Below are 17,153 nucleotides of genomic sequence, written 5' to 3' on the forward strand. Positions count from 1 at the left end.
TCACGTCGTTACGAGAGATTTAACTGTTATCGAAAATGAATCTCTACGTAATACCCTTTTCTAAAGGCCCAAGTACCGTGAACCACGCTCCATAAATTGGAATTATAACTTTAAAGTTCTTATGCCGTCGAGGACTATGCAAGAAAATGGATAAAACGAGAACAAGAAGTTATTGATTCTCTGTCAGAGTGGTTAAATGCCGTGAAGTCTTTAATTTTGAAACGACTGAAAGTTTTAAGTAGGTCAATGAGTGCCAAGGCGACATCAGTTTTCAAAGACCCCGATGTAGCAAAAACATTGTCTACTATACATGACAAATATGTGGTCGTACCAGCAAACAAAGCCCAAAATAACATTGGTTTTGTCTGCAAAATGTTTTATATCAAATGTTTATTATCATAGGTTGACGTAGAAAATAATAGCAGTGATAAGACCTATACTGCTACCACTCTCTCTGTAACAAACTTCAGTTAATTGTCGTTTACATTTTTTCCATACAGGACTATTTAAACTATCCTAGCTTTAAATATCACTAACACCGGTAAATCGAATCAAGTAGACCTTTTGTGAAATCACGAGATTGTACACGTTTAGAAATTTAACAGGTAAGTTTTATATCAGTCGGCACATGGTCATTGAGTGAAGCATTGAGTTTGGTAAAGTAGCAGTGGGGAATTATAATTGTCAATTCAGGACATGGATATCCCTAGGCTAATGTTTACAATACTCAGGTAAGTTAATAATTAATTTTATATGGTAAATTATAGTCTATTTTGCTGTCGAGATGATATTTCTTGCTCGCGGTCCAGAATGTACAAGAAATTGCCATATTATGCAAAGGTATAGATGTTGTAAGTAATTTTTGGGTTCAATGTCTATTTACAGGGGTTTTTAGACCCGGTTTTGGTGTGCGTCTTGCACATAGCTAGAAGCGTCGACCTGTTGGTGATAAAATGGTTATCAACCTGATGTTCCCGAGATGGTGTAATAACGCCTAGAGTCGGTGAAGTAATGTCGGTGATTAAAAAAAAAACGTTGGAAAGCTAGGAATTTATTATTTTTGGAGCACAAAGTCCGTTATATTAATTTGTAAAGTAACCGAGAAGTCCGTGCTAGATATGTTCGTTTAACCAGTCATGGCTTACTGAATACAGCATTATAGTGAAATATATATCATCTGGTGTTCTCTTCGTCAATATAGAAATCTACAAAAAATGTGTGAAATTAGTCTATATTTCGTCCAGTTATAATTATAACAAAAGTCCAAGGGAAACAACCCATTTCATTCGTTACAGTACATGCAACGTTCGACCTTACCGGGAGGTGTGCAGAAAAAAATGGTGGTGTGTTGAGACTGTGAATCATTTAGTGTATGTGTTTATTTCATTCCATTATATTTAGTTCTGTCTTGTGCGTGTATATTCAGTTACATTTATGTTTATTCATTTCATGATGTCATTTATCTTGAATTTACTTTAGTTTGTTTTGTTTATTAAATTTATGTTTTACATTTTTTTGTTTTATATGACATTGGCCACTTGACAATCCAAAGAACTTACTTCTTTACACTCTCCAAAGAAGAAATTTTGGAAAACCATAAATCTGCGCTATCCTCTTTTGGTGTCTCTACCAAGGACGATGATTGTGATTTACTGCCTATGTACTGGATTCCTAAACTTCACACGAATCCATACAAACACCGTTTCATAGCTGGATCTGCAAAATGTACCACTAAACCTCTTTCAAAACTTTTAACTTCTATACTCACAACTGTCAAAGAGGGTCTGCATTCCTACCACAACACTTGTTACTCCCGTAATGGTATTAATTCAATGTGGATCCTGAAAAATTCGATAGAACTTTTGGAGACAATCAGTTCAAGACTATTATCTGAATACAATAGCATTAAAACCTATGATTTTTCAACGCTGTATACTTCTAATCCCACATCGTCAGTTAAAATCCCGACTTAAAAACATTATACATCGTTGTTTTTCCAAAAAAGATGGTACACCTAGATACAAATATATAGTTCTTGGTAGAAGTTCCTCATACTTTGTAAGAAATAATTCCAAATCATCTTCCAAATATACAGAGGAAGATGTTTACAAAATGCTGGAATTTTTAATCGACAACATATTTGTCCAGTGTGGTGGACCTGTTTTTCAACAAACCGTCGGCATTCCAATGGGAACAAATTGTGCTCCTTTAATTGCTGACCCATTCCTTCACTCTTATGAGCCTGACTTTATAGCTGAGTTGATCAGAAAGAAAGAATATCGTTTGACTAGATCCTTCAATCTCAGTTTCCGCTCTATAAATGACGTATTATCTTTAAACAATCCTAATTTCGTGGATTTGATACATCGCATCTTCACAAAAGAACTTGAGATAAATGATACAACAGACATTGCAAAGTCAGCCTCATATTTTGTCCTACACTTAGAAATCGATGGTAAATGAAAACTATTGACCAAACTTTACGACAAACGTGATAACTTTTCATTCAGAATTGTCAACTTTTATTTCGTCTGTGGCAAGATTCCTTCGGCTCCTGCGTATGGAGTGTTCATATCACAACTCATACGTTATGCCAGAGCATGCCGATACTACGCAGACTTTTTTTTATCGCGCTAGATGTCTAACAAATAGGCTCCTGGAACAGGGTTATGTTGTTACAAGATTGAAGTCATCACCACAGAAGTTTTATTGTCGTCATCATGAACTCGTGGATCGTTCTGATATCCATCAGCACCATGAAAACTGATTTATTCAAAGGGTCATAGTTTACCTTTCCTCGTTTGTATACCCCGGACTTGATTTTTATGAGCGGGTGTTTCTAGAAAAGCAGAGGACGCTTACCCTATCGGTGCACCTGGCCAATGCTCCCAGTTTTTATTGGAGTCCGAGTGGCTTATTTACTTTTGTTACTTTGTATGTATGAGTTCAGTTACTTTATGTTCTTTGTTGTGTGTGTCTGTTTTCCATGTCTGGTCTTTGTCTCTAGATTACATTCTTTTGATTACCGCTATAACCTTGGTTCCCTTGATTACTCTTATATCAAAATAGATATTACCGAGAGAGATGTATGGAGAATGGCACTTCTAACACTTCTGAAGTATTTTAGCATCCCGTTATGGTTGAAATGTACACCATCCCATGCTAAATGACTGTCATCCTTCCAAAAGCGATGATTGGTGCCAAAAGATTACGTGGTGAGGGTTCTCGGTAAGAATGATAGCTTTAAGACAAATGTTCGTTTACAGGCGCGGAACCAAGGACTGGCGTGTCGGGCCTACGCCACCCCCTTCTAAATTTGTAAGAAAAAAAAGTTTCAACCCATAATATTTTTTCTCTTGCTTTGCACGGCATTTGATTTAATTAACGCCCCTCCCCCTCCCCCCCCCCCCCAAGTTTGAATCCTGGATCCGCCCCTGGCTTATATTACACTCTAGTTATGATAAACTACAACGCGAGGTCAATTTAATCGAGACAAAAGTTCACCAATAATTACTGAGTTAAAACCTAATCGGAAGTGTGAAAAGTTAGAAAAAGCAAAAGCAATAAAACTGTTAACCACCTTATGGACTGGATTAAACTAGAGATCGTTGCCACCAAGTTGAATGAACACGGTGTATGGCGGAGATGAATAATTGTACAGATCGGTTAGCTTGTGAATTAACTGTGGCACAGTAAGGCCTCCTTGGGAACCAAAGTGAATATCGAATGCTTTATGATAAAGTCTTAAATAAGAATGTTAAGTGGTAAAACGACCAAAATTTCCCAATCTACGTATATTGCTATGTCCTAGAATTAAAACTTAGTAGACCAAGTTCCTATTGCAAATTTCCGGAAGAGGTTCCTATTGCATATTTCCGGAAGAGGTTCCTATTTCATATTTCCGGAAGAAATGTATTTCCCACACATGCAGTCTAAATATAACTTCACATGAAACAACAGCATATAGTAGATAACAGACTTAGATTATTTCTCGTGCTACAACATCACTAATACAAATAAAATCATGAAAACAATGACACTATATACCGAAGCCACGCATATAACGTAACAATTCACAAAAAAGTACATGTAAATTTGATATATGTTTATGCTTACAAACAGCGTCATCAAAGTCCAAAGGTCACGATGAAGACAAACGGAAGACAATTAAAGTTTGAAGAATCCGGCACAAAAATAAAGCCACATGTACGCTAAAAAGTATTTCTTGATCCACATTATCAGATACAATTCTCATACATAGAAACAAAATGATAAGCAACTAAAAAATTGTTAAAAATTCATGAGTAAGAAAATCATAATTCCACTTGATGGAGATAAATTGTAACTTTGTAATTTGTTCTATTGTGATTATTTCACACCTGTAGTAACATAACCCTGTTACAAAAGCCTAAATGTAAGAAGCCTCCTAAAGATTTGACAATCACTTTAGGTCGGAATATACAGGTTTTTTGAACATTTGTTTGCCGGATAACAAAAACGTAACTGTATGCTGGAATGATTTCAAAGTGTCCACAAGTTTATTCGAAAAGTTCCTATCAAAAGTTCAACAGAATGATACATCAACTCGTGATTTCACAATATATTTATGTCAAAAGTTTCAACGATTCCCTGTATTTTGAAAAAAAAAAAAATAAAAAGAAAATAAACGGAAAATAACGCACGATCATACACGTTCTAGAAAGGCAAAGGACGCTTACTCTACCGATGCATCTGGTCCATGCCCCCAGTTTTTGGTGGTGTCCGAGTTGATCATTTGAATTTGTTACTTTGTAGGTATGATTTTAGTTACTTTATGTTCTTTGTTGTGTATGTCTGTTTTCCATGTCTGGTCTTTGTCCCTGGATTACATTCTTTTGATTACGGCTATAACCTTGGTTCCCTTGCTTACTCTTAAAGAAGACATATTTCGTCTCAACTTTGATTCGCTCTGAGGGTTTTTACTTAGAAACAAGTACACAATATCTGCGTCCCTCTGGTATGATCAATGATGTACCGAAATTCAACCTGCATGGGAAGAATTGGGATTTATATTTCATACGATGAAGACATAACATTTTGTAGGTTAAACCTGGTCTAGAACTGGTATGTCAGTTAACTGCTAGTAGTCCTTTGTTTATACATTGGTGTAACATATAATCAGTTTCTTCTATTTCTGTTTTAACAAAGTACACCTTTAACTGTATTTGTGTTGTGTTTAATTCTGCAACTTTTTTTCCATAGTAGGCAGATTTAAATTGGAGAAGATTGTGGTTACTTTAAACTACTTTAACCCGATCGCATTTATTGCGCCTGTCACATGTCAGGAATTTCAGGCATCTGTATAAATTGTCTTTATTCACTTCCAGTTTACTTTAATGTTGCTGGAGTATATAAGGGCAGTTATTTCGTTATATCTGCGTATAATGTATGTTTTTGGGGACCAGGTTATAGCCTGTTCTGTGATATGAATAGTTTTTTCTGCGTTCATTGAAGAACAAAAGAGGCCCTTAGCGGACATTTTTCATACAGGTGAATGTTCATCCTTTCCATTCCCGTTATATCAACATGTTGTTTGTAATCAAAACTTTCTGGAGTTATATCCCTTGAAATATCATCAGCTTCTCGACTATTTGGCACTAGTTCAACTCCGGATGAGGAAAAGTCTGTAGCTTCTATCACAAAGTATTTTTGTTTATTGTTTATATATTCAATATTTTAGATAATATGGATGAGAGAAACGTCCAATATGTCGACATTTGTTATATAATGGGTTGCTGCAATTTGCAATGCAGCTTTTTGAAATCAGGCAATTATTCTGTAGATTCCAACATTAAAAACGCCACTGCAAATTCTAAATTTTATGTTTCCGTGAGTCTTTTCTCCTTTATGTCTAGTTTTTATTCTTGGATTATATCCAACTGGATTATCGTTTGAACCATGGTTTCATGGAAAAGGAAACAAGGCGACCAATATTCTAGCGGAAATAAAAAAAAAGAAAAGAATGTTATTCAGGGAATGAGACCAAAAAGTGAAAACAGACACAAACCAAAAAAGAACATACATTAACCAAAATAATGCGTTCGAGGTAACAAAAGTGTATGCGGAACTCGGACTCCACAAAAAAAAGTGGAAGCATATGACCCAGGTGCACCGGTCGGGTAAGCATCCTCTGCTTTTGTAGAAAAATGTCCATTACTTTTGCTACATTATTACAGAACTTAATCAGAATACCGTCGGATGAGAGCGTAAAAATTACACAGAGACACGTTTCATTTTTTGGCACACCTTGATTTATGACCATGATCAAATGCTTGCGTTTTTATATATATCGCTTATCATATTCTACGTTTTATTGTGTTTGTTTTCCTATCTTATTCTAATACACTTCCTACGTAAGCGTTTATGGTTGTATTACCAACTTGGTTTTGTATACTTATGGCGTGCAAAACATCAATATCCGGTTTGTACCTTCATTTTCAGGAGCTGAAAAACAGCATAATGGCAGCTTCATTTGCGTATACTTGTATATGTGCGATTGAGAACCAAACCAGTCTCGGAAAATATTCGCTAGTTTCAATGATTAAATTGATCATAGCTTTTTCAAGATAGTGTTAGTCATAATAAATTGCAATATGGCGCCCAGATGTTTATGAAAATAAATTAATCAATATTACCCATAATTCCCGGGTAATACAAATTGCGAAACGAAAACGAAACGAAAATAAGTGATAAAAGAAAGAATCAAATTCGTTAAAAAATGAAATAATAATAAAACATAATTAAAACGGTACCAAGCGAAACAGCATGAATTAAAATTAAATTGAATAAACGAGTTTTTTTCAGACTTTTGTAAATCATAAGAACCACTGCCGGACAATTCGAACCAAAGACATTTCAGACCATGACAACCAATAATTCCTTATGAATGCCGGACATTTCGGTCAATAGACATATCAGACCATGACAATTAGTATAATGCTTTAGGACATATATCATTACAAAACTTACCGTATTTGAAGGTTACAGGTATAATATATCAAATAAGAGCTAACAATAATTATCGGGACCGTTAAAAGGTTTCGCCTTCATCATATTATGTTTATTATGAAAATCTCCGACCACTCGCACATCATTTACCTTAAATCGTAATGTGTTGTTAAATTGTACCACTCGGTAACTCGTGTCGGGAGCTTCATTTTTGTTTTTTGATTATTTTCCAGATTATTATCACTTGCAATATGACGGTAGCCGCCGATGGAGTAGAACAAACTTATTTGAATTGCTGCAAATTGGACGCTTCTTTACTTTTGCCGATATTTTTGGAATCATACACTACGTCTACGTCTACGACGCCCAATTATGGTTCATTAATGCTGTAAGACTCTGTTAAACCAAAACTATAGTACCTGAAGCTCAATAAGGTGTTTCAAAGAAAACAGCCAAATTAAAAAAACAAAACAAAAACAAAACAAAACAAAACAAAACAAAACAAAAAACAGAACACCCCCCCAAAAAAAACAGAAAAAACAAAAAAAACAAAAACAAAAAAAAACAAACAAAAAAAACAAACAAAACAAAACAAACAAAACAAAAACAAATAAACAAACCAACAAACCAACAAACATAACAAAACAAAAACAAAAATAAAAACAAAGAAAACACATACAGTTCTAAAACGTTTATGTAGGGTTATCATTAGAATTCAAAACTATTTGTTTCGGTAATACTTGATGATGGAAAAATATAACAATCATTTAAATACTCTGATGATATAAATAATTACAGAGTCTACAGTAACTTTGTTGTGTCACCCAGAGTATTTTATTTAAACATTATTTGGTTTGTTTGGTAAAGGAAATCAACAGATTTAAAAGACAATTAACATCCGATAAAGCGAAAATTGATCAAACGATATACCAAAATAACTTAGCCTTTATTATGTGGAAAACGATATAATCTCTGAATGTTCCTGTCACAGAGTGTATCCGTTGTTTGATTATAAAATACCCCTATAACGTTACTTCAAATAGCATCTGTAGACCTGAACACTGAAGTTTTATTTGATATGTTCCACCCTTTATTATTTAAAATATGATAGTTCGTCTTTGTTGTTGTCACTGTGTGTTTCTTTCATCCGTTTGTCCAACGTCTGATTATATCATGTCTCTTTAACTTTATTATGATATGTTAAATATCTGATTTAGAATAGTACCTCACTGACTTCATATTGAGTTAAACATACATGTATCTAATGAACTTTTATTGCTATTTTTTTCTATATAGATGAATTTGAAACAAACACTTACTCTTGTATGCATCTCTGTAGAGTCAATGCAAATATTGATTTAACAGCAAGTATTTCTTCTCTTAAAACAGATTTTACATAATGACGTATATTTTTGGCTTGATGCTAATTTTGGCGTGTTTTGGCGGTTCTGTCTCTGAGCTGAAGCATTTTGTGCACCACTAAGCATCCACTATATTAAGTATCCACAAAATTTATATTAATTTTTTTTCGGCTTAATATCATTAAATATTACATCCGCCAAACATTTGTCAGAAATAAAAGGGAAATGACAATTCAACAAGTAACCCAAGCTTCCAAATTTCAATTGTCGCTCACATGAACGTTAGTAAACATTATGGCACGCAGAATTAACCAAAACCCCGTTATCTATGTGACAATACTGTTATCTATGGGTTAACAATCCGTTACCTATGGGTTAACAGACCGTAACTCACAATATCACATGTGATCGATAATTAAACTCTGCTATCTATGGGTAAGCAACCGGTAACCCATAGATAACGCTACCGAACCCATAGATAACGGGAAACTAATTATCATTACCGTTTACTATTGATAATTAATTCTAGTCAATGTATTAAAAACACCGTTATGTATCCATTCATTAACGAAATTTTTCGTTATCGATGAGTTAGCATGGGCTAACTATAAGATACCAAAGCCAATTCATAGATAACGCAATTAATTAATTGATTACAGTTTGACCAATCAAATGACGTGTTACGTACATTTGGGTAAGACTAGAAGTGCTATTAGTTTTATGTTCGCTGTACGTGTCCGTTGGCGAGAGTGTATATAATTTGTTAACACAAATAACGATCTTTATATATAACTATTTTTTGAATGATTAAACCATTAAATTTACTGTTGGGAAAGAAGTTCAAAGTATAGCCAGCTTAAATGTATAAAGAACGACCTCGTGCTTTCCATGGCAAGAAACTAAGAGCCAGAACCTTTCTCCATGTCTCTATTGTTAATATTTCCTACCTAAATTTATTTTTTAGAGGCAAAAATGTCATTTTCCCCAGCCAATTACTAAATTGCCTTAATTTCCATTGCCCCTTGGCTAGCTCCATTATGTAAAATGTTCATCATTTCAGATGTGATGCAATCATTTTGATCAAGCCAGTAGTTTACAAGTTGTTCAGAAGGATTTTTCGACTATTTTATCAATTCTTGTTTTCTAGTATAAATTAGTAACCCCTCCCCCTCGAGTCTAGCGTACGGCATAAATTGTGGAATGAGTCCAGCGTATAATTCACAACTCTACATCCGAGAAAGTTTTTTTGCATCTGGTACTCACATGCAAAAGTATAGTACTATATGAACGCTAATGAACTGGCAAAATCCTGAAAAGTTGGTTGTACCCTTTTTTGGGTAATTATAAGAGTAATAAATGGACTTGTTGGTTGCCCCCAAAATTCATATAGACAGGATAATTACTGAGACCAACCGGCCCATATATGTTGCCATTTAACCTGAAGTTTTACAAACTAATGTAGTTTACTATTAATCAAATGTGTGGAAAAGACAGAGAAAACATATGAACTTCTTTAATTATGATGTCACGTTCTTTACTTGAAAGCAAGGCTGTCTATAAAATTTCGTAATGGTCCCTATAATGTTATAAGGACTGGCAAATATATCTAAGAAAGTAAACAAATTATTTCGAATATTATAAACAAAATATGTCTTCTTGTCCACTTCTTATTTCTGACCTAATATTTTTTAATTTCACAATTTTAGTGTAATGTTTTATTACCTTTGCGATTGCTGATACTCAAGATAATGCAGTTTTGTTTTAAAATAAAACTAAGTTTTAATAGCAGTGATAAGATTTATACTGCTATCAAACTCTCAAAAACCACAGAAGAGATGGTGGAAAACCATAAATTTGTGCTATCCTCTTTTGGTCTCTCTACCAAGGACGATGATTGTGATTTACCGTCTATGTACTGGATTCATGAACTCCACAAGAATCCATACAAACAACGTTACATAGCTGGATCTGCATAATGTACCACCAAACCTCTTTCAAAACATTTAACTTCTATACTCACAACTGTCAAAGAGGGTCTGCAGTCCTACCACAACACTTGTTACTCCCGATATTGTGGTGACAATCAGTTCCAGACTATTATCTAAATATAATTAAAACCTATGATTTTTCAACACAGTATACTTCTATCCCACATACTCAGTTAAAATTCCGACTTCAAAACATTATACATCGATGTTTTTTCCAAAAAAGATGGTACGCCTATATACAAATATATAGTTCTTGGTAGAGGTTCTTCACACTTTGTAAGAAATAATTCCAAATCATCTTCCAAATATACAGAGGAAAATATTTACAAAATGCTGGAATTTTTAATCGACAACATATTTGTCCAGTGTGGTGGGCGTGTTTTTCAACAAACGGTCGGCATTCTAATGGCAACAAATTGTGCTCCTTGATATGCTGACATATTCCTTCATGCTTATGAGGCTGACATGATAGCTGATTTGATCCTAAAGAAATAAAATCGTTAGGCTAGATCCTTCAATCTCAGTTTCCGCTATATAGATGACGTATTATCTTTAAATAATCCTAATTACATCGCAACTACACCCAAAGAACTTGAGATAAAGGATAATACAGACACTGTGAAGTCGGCTTCAAATCTTGACCTACACTTAGACATCGATGGTAAAGGAAAACTATTGACCAAACTTTATGTTTAAAAAATGTATTTGTACAGTGGATTTCCTTCATATGGGCATTTCTTTGCCTACTAATCCTTGTTGGTGGCCAACACCCACCAATGCTCCAACAGTTGGTTCGATTATAAAGAATCACTAGTTCAGCACCTGTTTTTTTTTTTCTGTGAACAGTATTTAACTGACCTATGTTATTTCTAAATCTACTTTTGCCCTCCTATTAACTATTAACGACAAATGCACATGAAAACAAAATTTATTAACCATCAGTAAAATACACGTCCAAACTCTTTTAAAACTGTAATATTTAATACATATACATCTTGTTCATTTTATATGATTATTCATGAACTTAATGACATAGTTCCATTACACATATCTTCGTCATGTTGATTGTCATTCAGTACATACACTGGAACATACATGTATTTCCAAAATTCATGATGACCCTTACGTACTACAGATATATACAATATGTTCAATATTTATGGGTATGATTACTTGTATCACACCATACAATTATAAAATGTATAGACTGCGCCTTGTTTTTGCCTTTTCCTGTTTTTGTTTTTTTTTTTACAAAGGATTATCAATTTTCATCAAAAGTACAGGATACATATCAAGCTATGACATAAGAACTTGTTTTTTTTTTAGGAAAACCTGTATTTTCATGAAAAATAATGCTTCACAAAGGGGTGTATTTGCTGAATTCAAAATAAAAGTGAAAGTAGAAGAAATCTATTTTAGTTCGACCTGTTCTGAGTTCTATTTTTATAGAATGGACCTAGAAACTATTGCTGACATTTCCTTAATGGGAAAACATGGTCAAAAGTTAGATTGAAACTTCTTGTCTATTTTTGTTAAACAATCATGAACATTTAAGGTTTACTATAGAAGTCTATGGGGCACAGAATACAGGAATGAGACCTGATAACCACAATTTCAGTGAAAACTGAGCTTCAATTATCTTAAATTCTCTAATAAAAACCAATATATCATATTTGATACTAAATGGAACAACTTTAAAGATGACCAATGAATTGTAATTGGTAGTATTAAAAGTTTTCTCAAAACAACTAAATAAGAAATAAATTAAGTGACTCAAATTGCTGAATTATAAATTGTTTAGATTTGTTAGACTTTTCAATACTTGGAATAAAGACTTGAACATGGTAGAATTGCACTTGCTACACATAACATATAAAAAACTGAGATATTTTGGTTTTGCATTGTCACTTTCAATCTACATTAACTGCACAAGATCTGCTGCACTACAGTCATTTGATTGATCAAAAGTGAAAACTGACCAATAAAGCATTTTTCATGTCATGAACGACCATTTCTATTGGCACTTCCACTCAAAATCTAATGGGGCTTATACAAAAATGGTAGTATGACGTATAAAACGTGAATTTTTGTTAATACTCTCTGAAGTTTGTAGAAACTTTGATGTTTTCTGTGTATGTTATTTACAGGTCTTGCAAACTATCTACCTGTGTCTGTGAGATAATATTTCTTCTTTTGTAACTACCGCGTACATTTATACATGCCCCGTCATTCAGCGCCACAACTGGAAACACCTTGGGAATATGGTTAATCTAACACCGATAGTTTTTAACTGTCAATAACTCCCAAAAGGTCCTTATTCCATACACAAATTTGTCGTTAGTCTGTGGATTGGCAGTTCCCGCCCACAAACGTTTCACGGAGGCCCAAACATTCACATTTATGTCTGGCGATGACGGAGGGCACTTCATTACATTGTCAATCATTTCCTTCTCTTCCATCTAAGAAATAGTTGACTTGTTCATTGTTGTATACAACAAAATCTAGGCAAAACTTATAAACTGCTCAATATCATTGTATAAAGATGATAATATAATATGTCACGTTGAATAATTAGGATAATGAGAGAATCCTCCTTTTTCGTATAGTTCTTTTGATTAACAATATAAATTATAATACCATTATACAAAGTAGGTAAACCATAATGTTGGAAATTGAAAGAGCAAACGAACTACAATAAACACTAAAAAATGGTGGATACATCACAAAGTGGAGACTCCATCTAAAACACATTAACTGGAAATTCATCAAAAAAATATATATATTGTGATCAGAATGATGATATGACACCTATTATTATAATGATCAATCAAATAACTTGAAGTACAACAATTACAACATTCTTACATGCTATAATCTATAACCATCAGGATCAGGGAATTTCTTTCCTACAGATGGTTGCAAATTCATGTCCAGTATCTGGGGTAGCTTATAGAGTCCATGATTCATCTGCATATACAGCAGTCGATTCTGCCTCTTTAGGATATTCCACCCAAAAGTGTGTACCTAAAAATGCACATAAGTATTTGGAATTATAAGAAAAAGTAACTACATGTAGCATTCTCAATGTGAAATGAAATTTTCTGTACAAGGGAATTAAATATTAACCACAATGTACCAATCTTCCCTAATAATCAAATTGCAGTTGTACAAGCACACATACAGGTATATTTATATCACCGTAATAATCAAACTGCAGTTGTACAAACACACATACCGGTATATTTATATCAAACTGCAGTTGTACAAGCACACAAGTGTTAAAAGCAAAAAATGTCATGTAAACTGCTTTGTTTTCAAATTTGGCCCCTTATACTAATGTACACCAATGTATATTTATTATTTACTTTACATACAATACTTTATGTAATGCTGTCATAACTAGTGGTGTAAGGAAGCTAACAAAACTACAACATTCCATCAGTTTGTTTACTTCTCATTATGTACATGCACTAATTCATATTAATTCGCATATACTATACGTGTATCTTTTATCTAAATTGGAACAACTAGTCTAAATGAAAAAAAAAAAAAAACTTGGGACTTGTTCCATTATACATGTACATGTAACTGACATGCATGAATCACCTCTTTTCTGATTTTTATTAAGACTAAGGACTCTGGCAGTCATTTCACTATTTTCAGCCATCCAAAGGTTGATTATATCTCTAAAGAATTCAGACTTCCCATCTTTCCTTTTTTTGCTGACCAATAACTAAACCTGTCTGTTGATACATATAAAAAATTGAAGTAGAAAATGATTTTTTTTTAATTATCCATAGCATACAATGCATGTGTGGATTTTAAAGTGTAATTGTTTGTAAGAATCGAGCAAAGTGGAAAAACAATTATAAACATACATGTCAAAACTCAACCAATCTGACAATTAAATACACTAAAGTATGCTTTATCTATTTAAAAAGACCATTATGTGATCTCTGCATCATTGGATTTGCTCAGAAATTGTTCAATAGAATCTTAGAAAAAAATAGGTTTTGACAGAATTAAAATGCATTTACCCTTGCAATACTCATTTTCAGAGCATTTCAATAAAATTTAAACTCAATGGTGCAGCATGATATGGAAAATCTTGCATGTTTTCCTTGATTCTGATGGTGCAAATATTTAAATTACACTATCAAAATGATAGGATTTTTCATACCATGTTTCACTTACTGCCTGGTTCTTACAGGGACTGACAGTTTAAAAGTTATAGCTTGCTATAAATGTAAATAAGAAACAAGGTTCAGCAGTTTTTTTTCACCAAAAAAAAATCTTAAGTATAAAATGGTATTTAGATATCGAGTCACAATACTTTTATCAGCGATGACGTCATAACTTTAAATTATTGAAAATGATTGCAGTCAAGTCAACCAGGGTTTGATGATAACATCTAATCAACAAAATAAAAAGTGAATTACCGTAACTGAAAACTAGGTTGTCATTAGAATACACCTTATGCATGTAGGGAAATACATGTACATAACATTTTCTTTTTCCACTTTGACCACAATCTTATTATCAAAACAAGCAAACTCGACAGTAGCTTTCTTTTTTTTCGGCTAGTGCATAGTGTTGAGTATTTTTATTTAGTGCAGTTTTCTGGCTTGTTCGAAGAAAATGAGAGAACGTGTACTGATGATATCTACTTAGTTCCACTGCAATCATTGATCCCACTATCAACACAGAATCATATTATATTAGCCACAGTGTTTTAAATTTAATTACAAAAAAAATGATGTGTCATTAAATTATATTTGAATGGTTATTTACAAATGTATTCTTATATATGTACATAGACACAAATTAGAGGTAATTGAAGGAGGAACCAGTGTTTTGAGCAGGGGTTTCACATTAGAGGTAATTCAAGGAGAAACCTGTGTTTAGAGCAGGAGGTGCACATTAGAGGTAATTGAAGAAGAAACCAGTGTTTGGAGCAAGAGGTGCACATTAGAGGTAATTGAAGGAGAAACCAGTGTTTGGAGCAGGAGGTGCACATTAGAGGTAATTGAAGGAGAAACCAGTGTTTGGTGCAGGAGGTGCACATTAGAGGTAATTGAAGGAGAAACCAGTGTTTGGTGCAGGAGGTGCACATTAGAGGTAATTGAAGGAGAAACCAGTGTTTGGTGCTGGAGGTGCACATTAGAGGTAATTGAAGGAGAAAATCAGTGTTTGGATCAGGAGGTGCACATTAGAGGTAATTATAGAAGAAACCAGTGTTTGGTGCAGGAGGTGCACATTTAATCAAAACACATCTTCAATAATCAAATATATAGCATTTAGCATGTATCAGCACAGAATTTGACACTGACCTCCAAACGAATTCATATCATAATGAACGTACATGTATGAAATGAAGGATTTTATAATAAAGAAAAGTGTAATAACAAGAAAAGAAAAAAATCCGCAAGCCATCCTGGCGCAAATTGTAAATAATACTTTAAGTGACTCCCAGAGAGGGAAGCGTGCTTCACAAGCGGGATATAGTAACACTATACCGTGACTGAAGGAACCTGGATTCCATCTTCGATTAAAACTGAGCACATGTACCTATAAAAAAGATATGAATTTGTTCGTGAACTTAAAAGTTCAAGTAATGTCAAATGATTATATTTTTGTAATTCTTTAGTGGTTAAAATTTTTACACTTGCATCACAGACTAAGTGGTGGATCCAGAGTTTGCAGAGTGTTTGCAACCCCATTTTAATGGAAAATTATTTTCATTTGAAAAATTGACAAGAAATGGCAAAAACTGCCTCATCACCCCACATTTTCTGATGAACCCTGGCTGGCACCGCTCCGTATGAAAAGCGGACCATTATGGCAAGCCAAAGTGGACAAAAATGAGTATTTGCTAATATTTAAAAATGATTTTTTAATATTCCAAATTCATTTTCGAATATTAATTTTCGAATATTACAAATTCATTTTCGAATATTACAAATTAAATTTCTAATATCCCAAAACACTTTTTGATATAAAAAAAATCCCTTTTTAATATCAAAAATTCAATTTAATTTCTAATATTAAAAAAATATTTTTTAATACTAGAAATTGATTTTCTAATATTACAAAATGGGTTTGTTGTATTCAATTACGATTAAATAAAATATATATAGATAAAAATGATTGAATTTCTAATATTAAAACGTAATCAAGGGAACCAAGGCCACAGCGGCAATTAAAAGAACGCAACCCACGGACAAAGACCAGATATAGAAAACAGACATACACAACAAAGAAAACAAAGCAACTAAAATCATACATACAAAGTAACAAAAGTAAATGAGCAACTCGGATTCCACTAAAAACCGGGACCACGGACCAGGTGCACCGGTAGAGTAAGCGTCCTCTGCTTTTACAGAAACAGCCGCCGAGTTGCTCATAAAAAGTCAAATCCGGGTAGACAAACGAGGAAAGGACCCGTTGAATAAATCAGTTTTCATGGTGCAGATAGATACACCATAACGATCCACAAGTTCATGATGACGACCATAAAACTTCTGTAGTGATGACTTCAATCTTGTAGCAACATAACCCTGTTCCAGAAACCTATTTGTTAGAGTTCTAGCGCGATACAAAAATTATGCGTAGTTTCAGTAAGCTCTGGCATAACGGATGAGTTGTGATATGAACACTCCATACGCAAGCGCCGAAGGGATGTTGCCACAGATGAAAGGAAAATAGACAATTCTGAATGATAAGTCATTACGTTTGTCGTAAAGTTTAGTCAGTAGTTCTTCTTTACCATCGATTTCTAAGTGTAGGTCAAGATATGAGGCTGTCTTCACAGCGTCTG

General features: G+C 33.7%; 1 long non-coding RNA gene across 1 annotated transcript; it reads left to right on the forward strand.

Moving 5' to 3' along the window:
- The first annotated feature begins 609 nt into the window (after positions 1 to 609).
- On the forward strand, positions 610 to 1,510 carry LOC148603967 (uncharacterized). Its single transcript, XR_015916546.1, has 2 exons — positions 610 to 731; positions 886 to 1,510. It is a non-coding gene; the product is annotated as an uncharacterized LOC148603967 (long non-coding RNA).
- Positions 1,511 to 17,153: the final 15,643 nt, after the last annotated feature.

This window comes from Perna viridis, chromosome 11 (genome assembly GCF_037379345.1).
Source record: "Perna viridis isolate PV_CMFRI_1.1 ecotype Kerala chromosome 11, ASM3737934v1, whole genome shotgun sequence".
Lineage (NCBI taxonomy): Eukaryota > Metazoa > Mollusca > Bivalvia > Mytilida > Mytilidae > Perna > Perna viridis.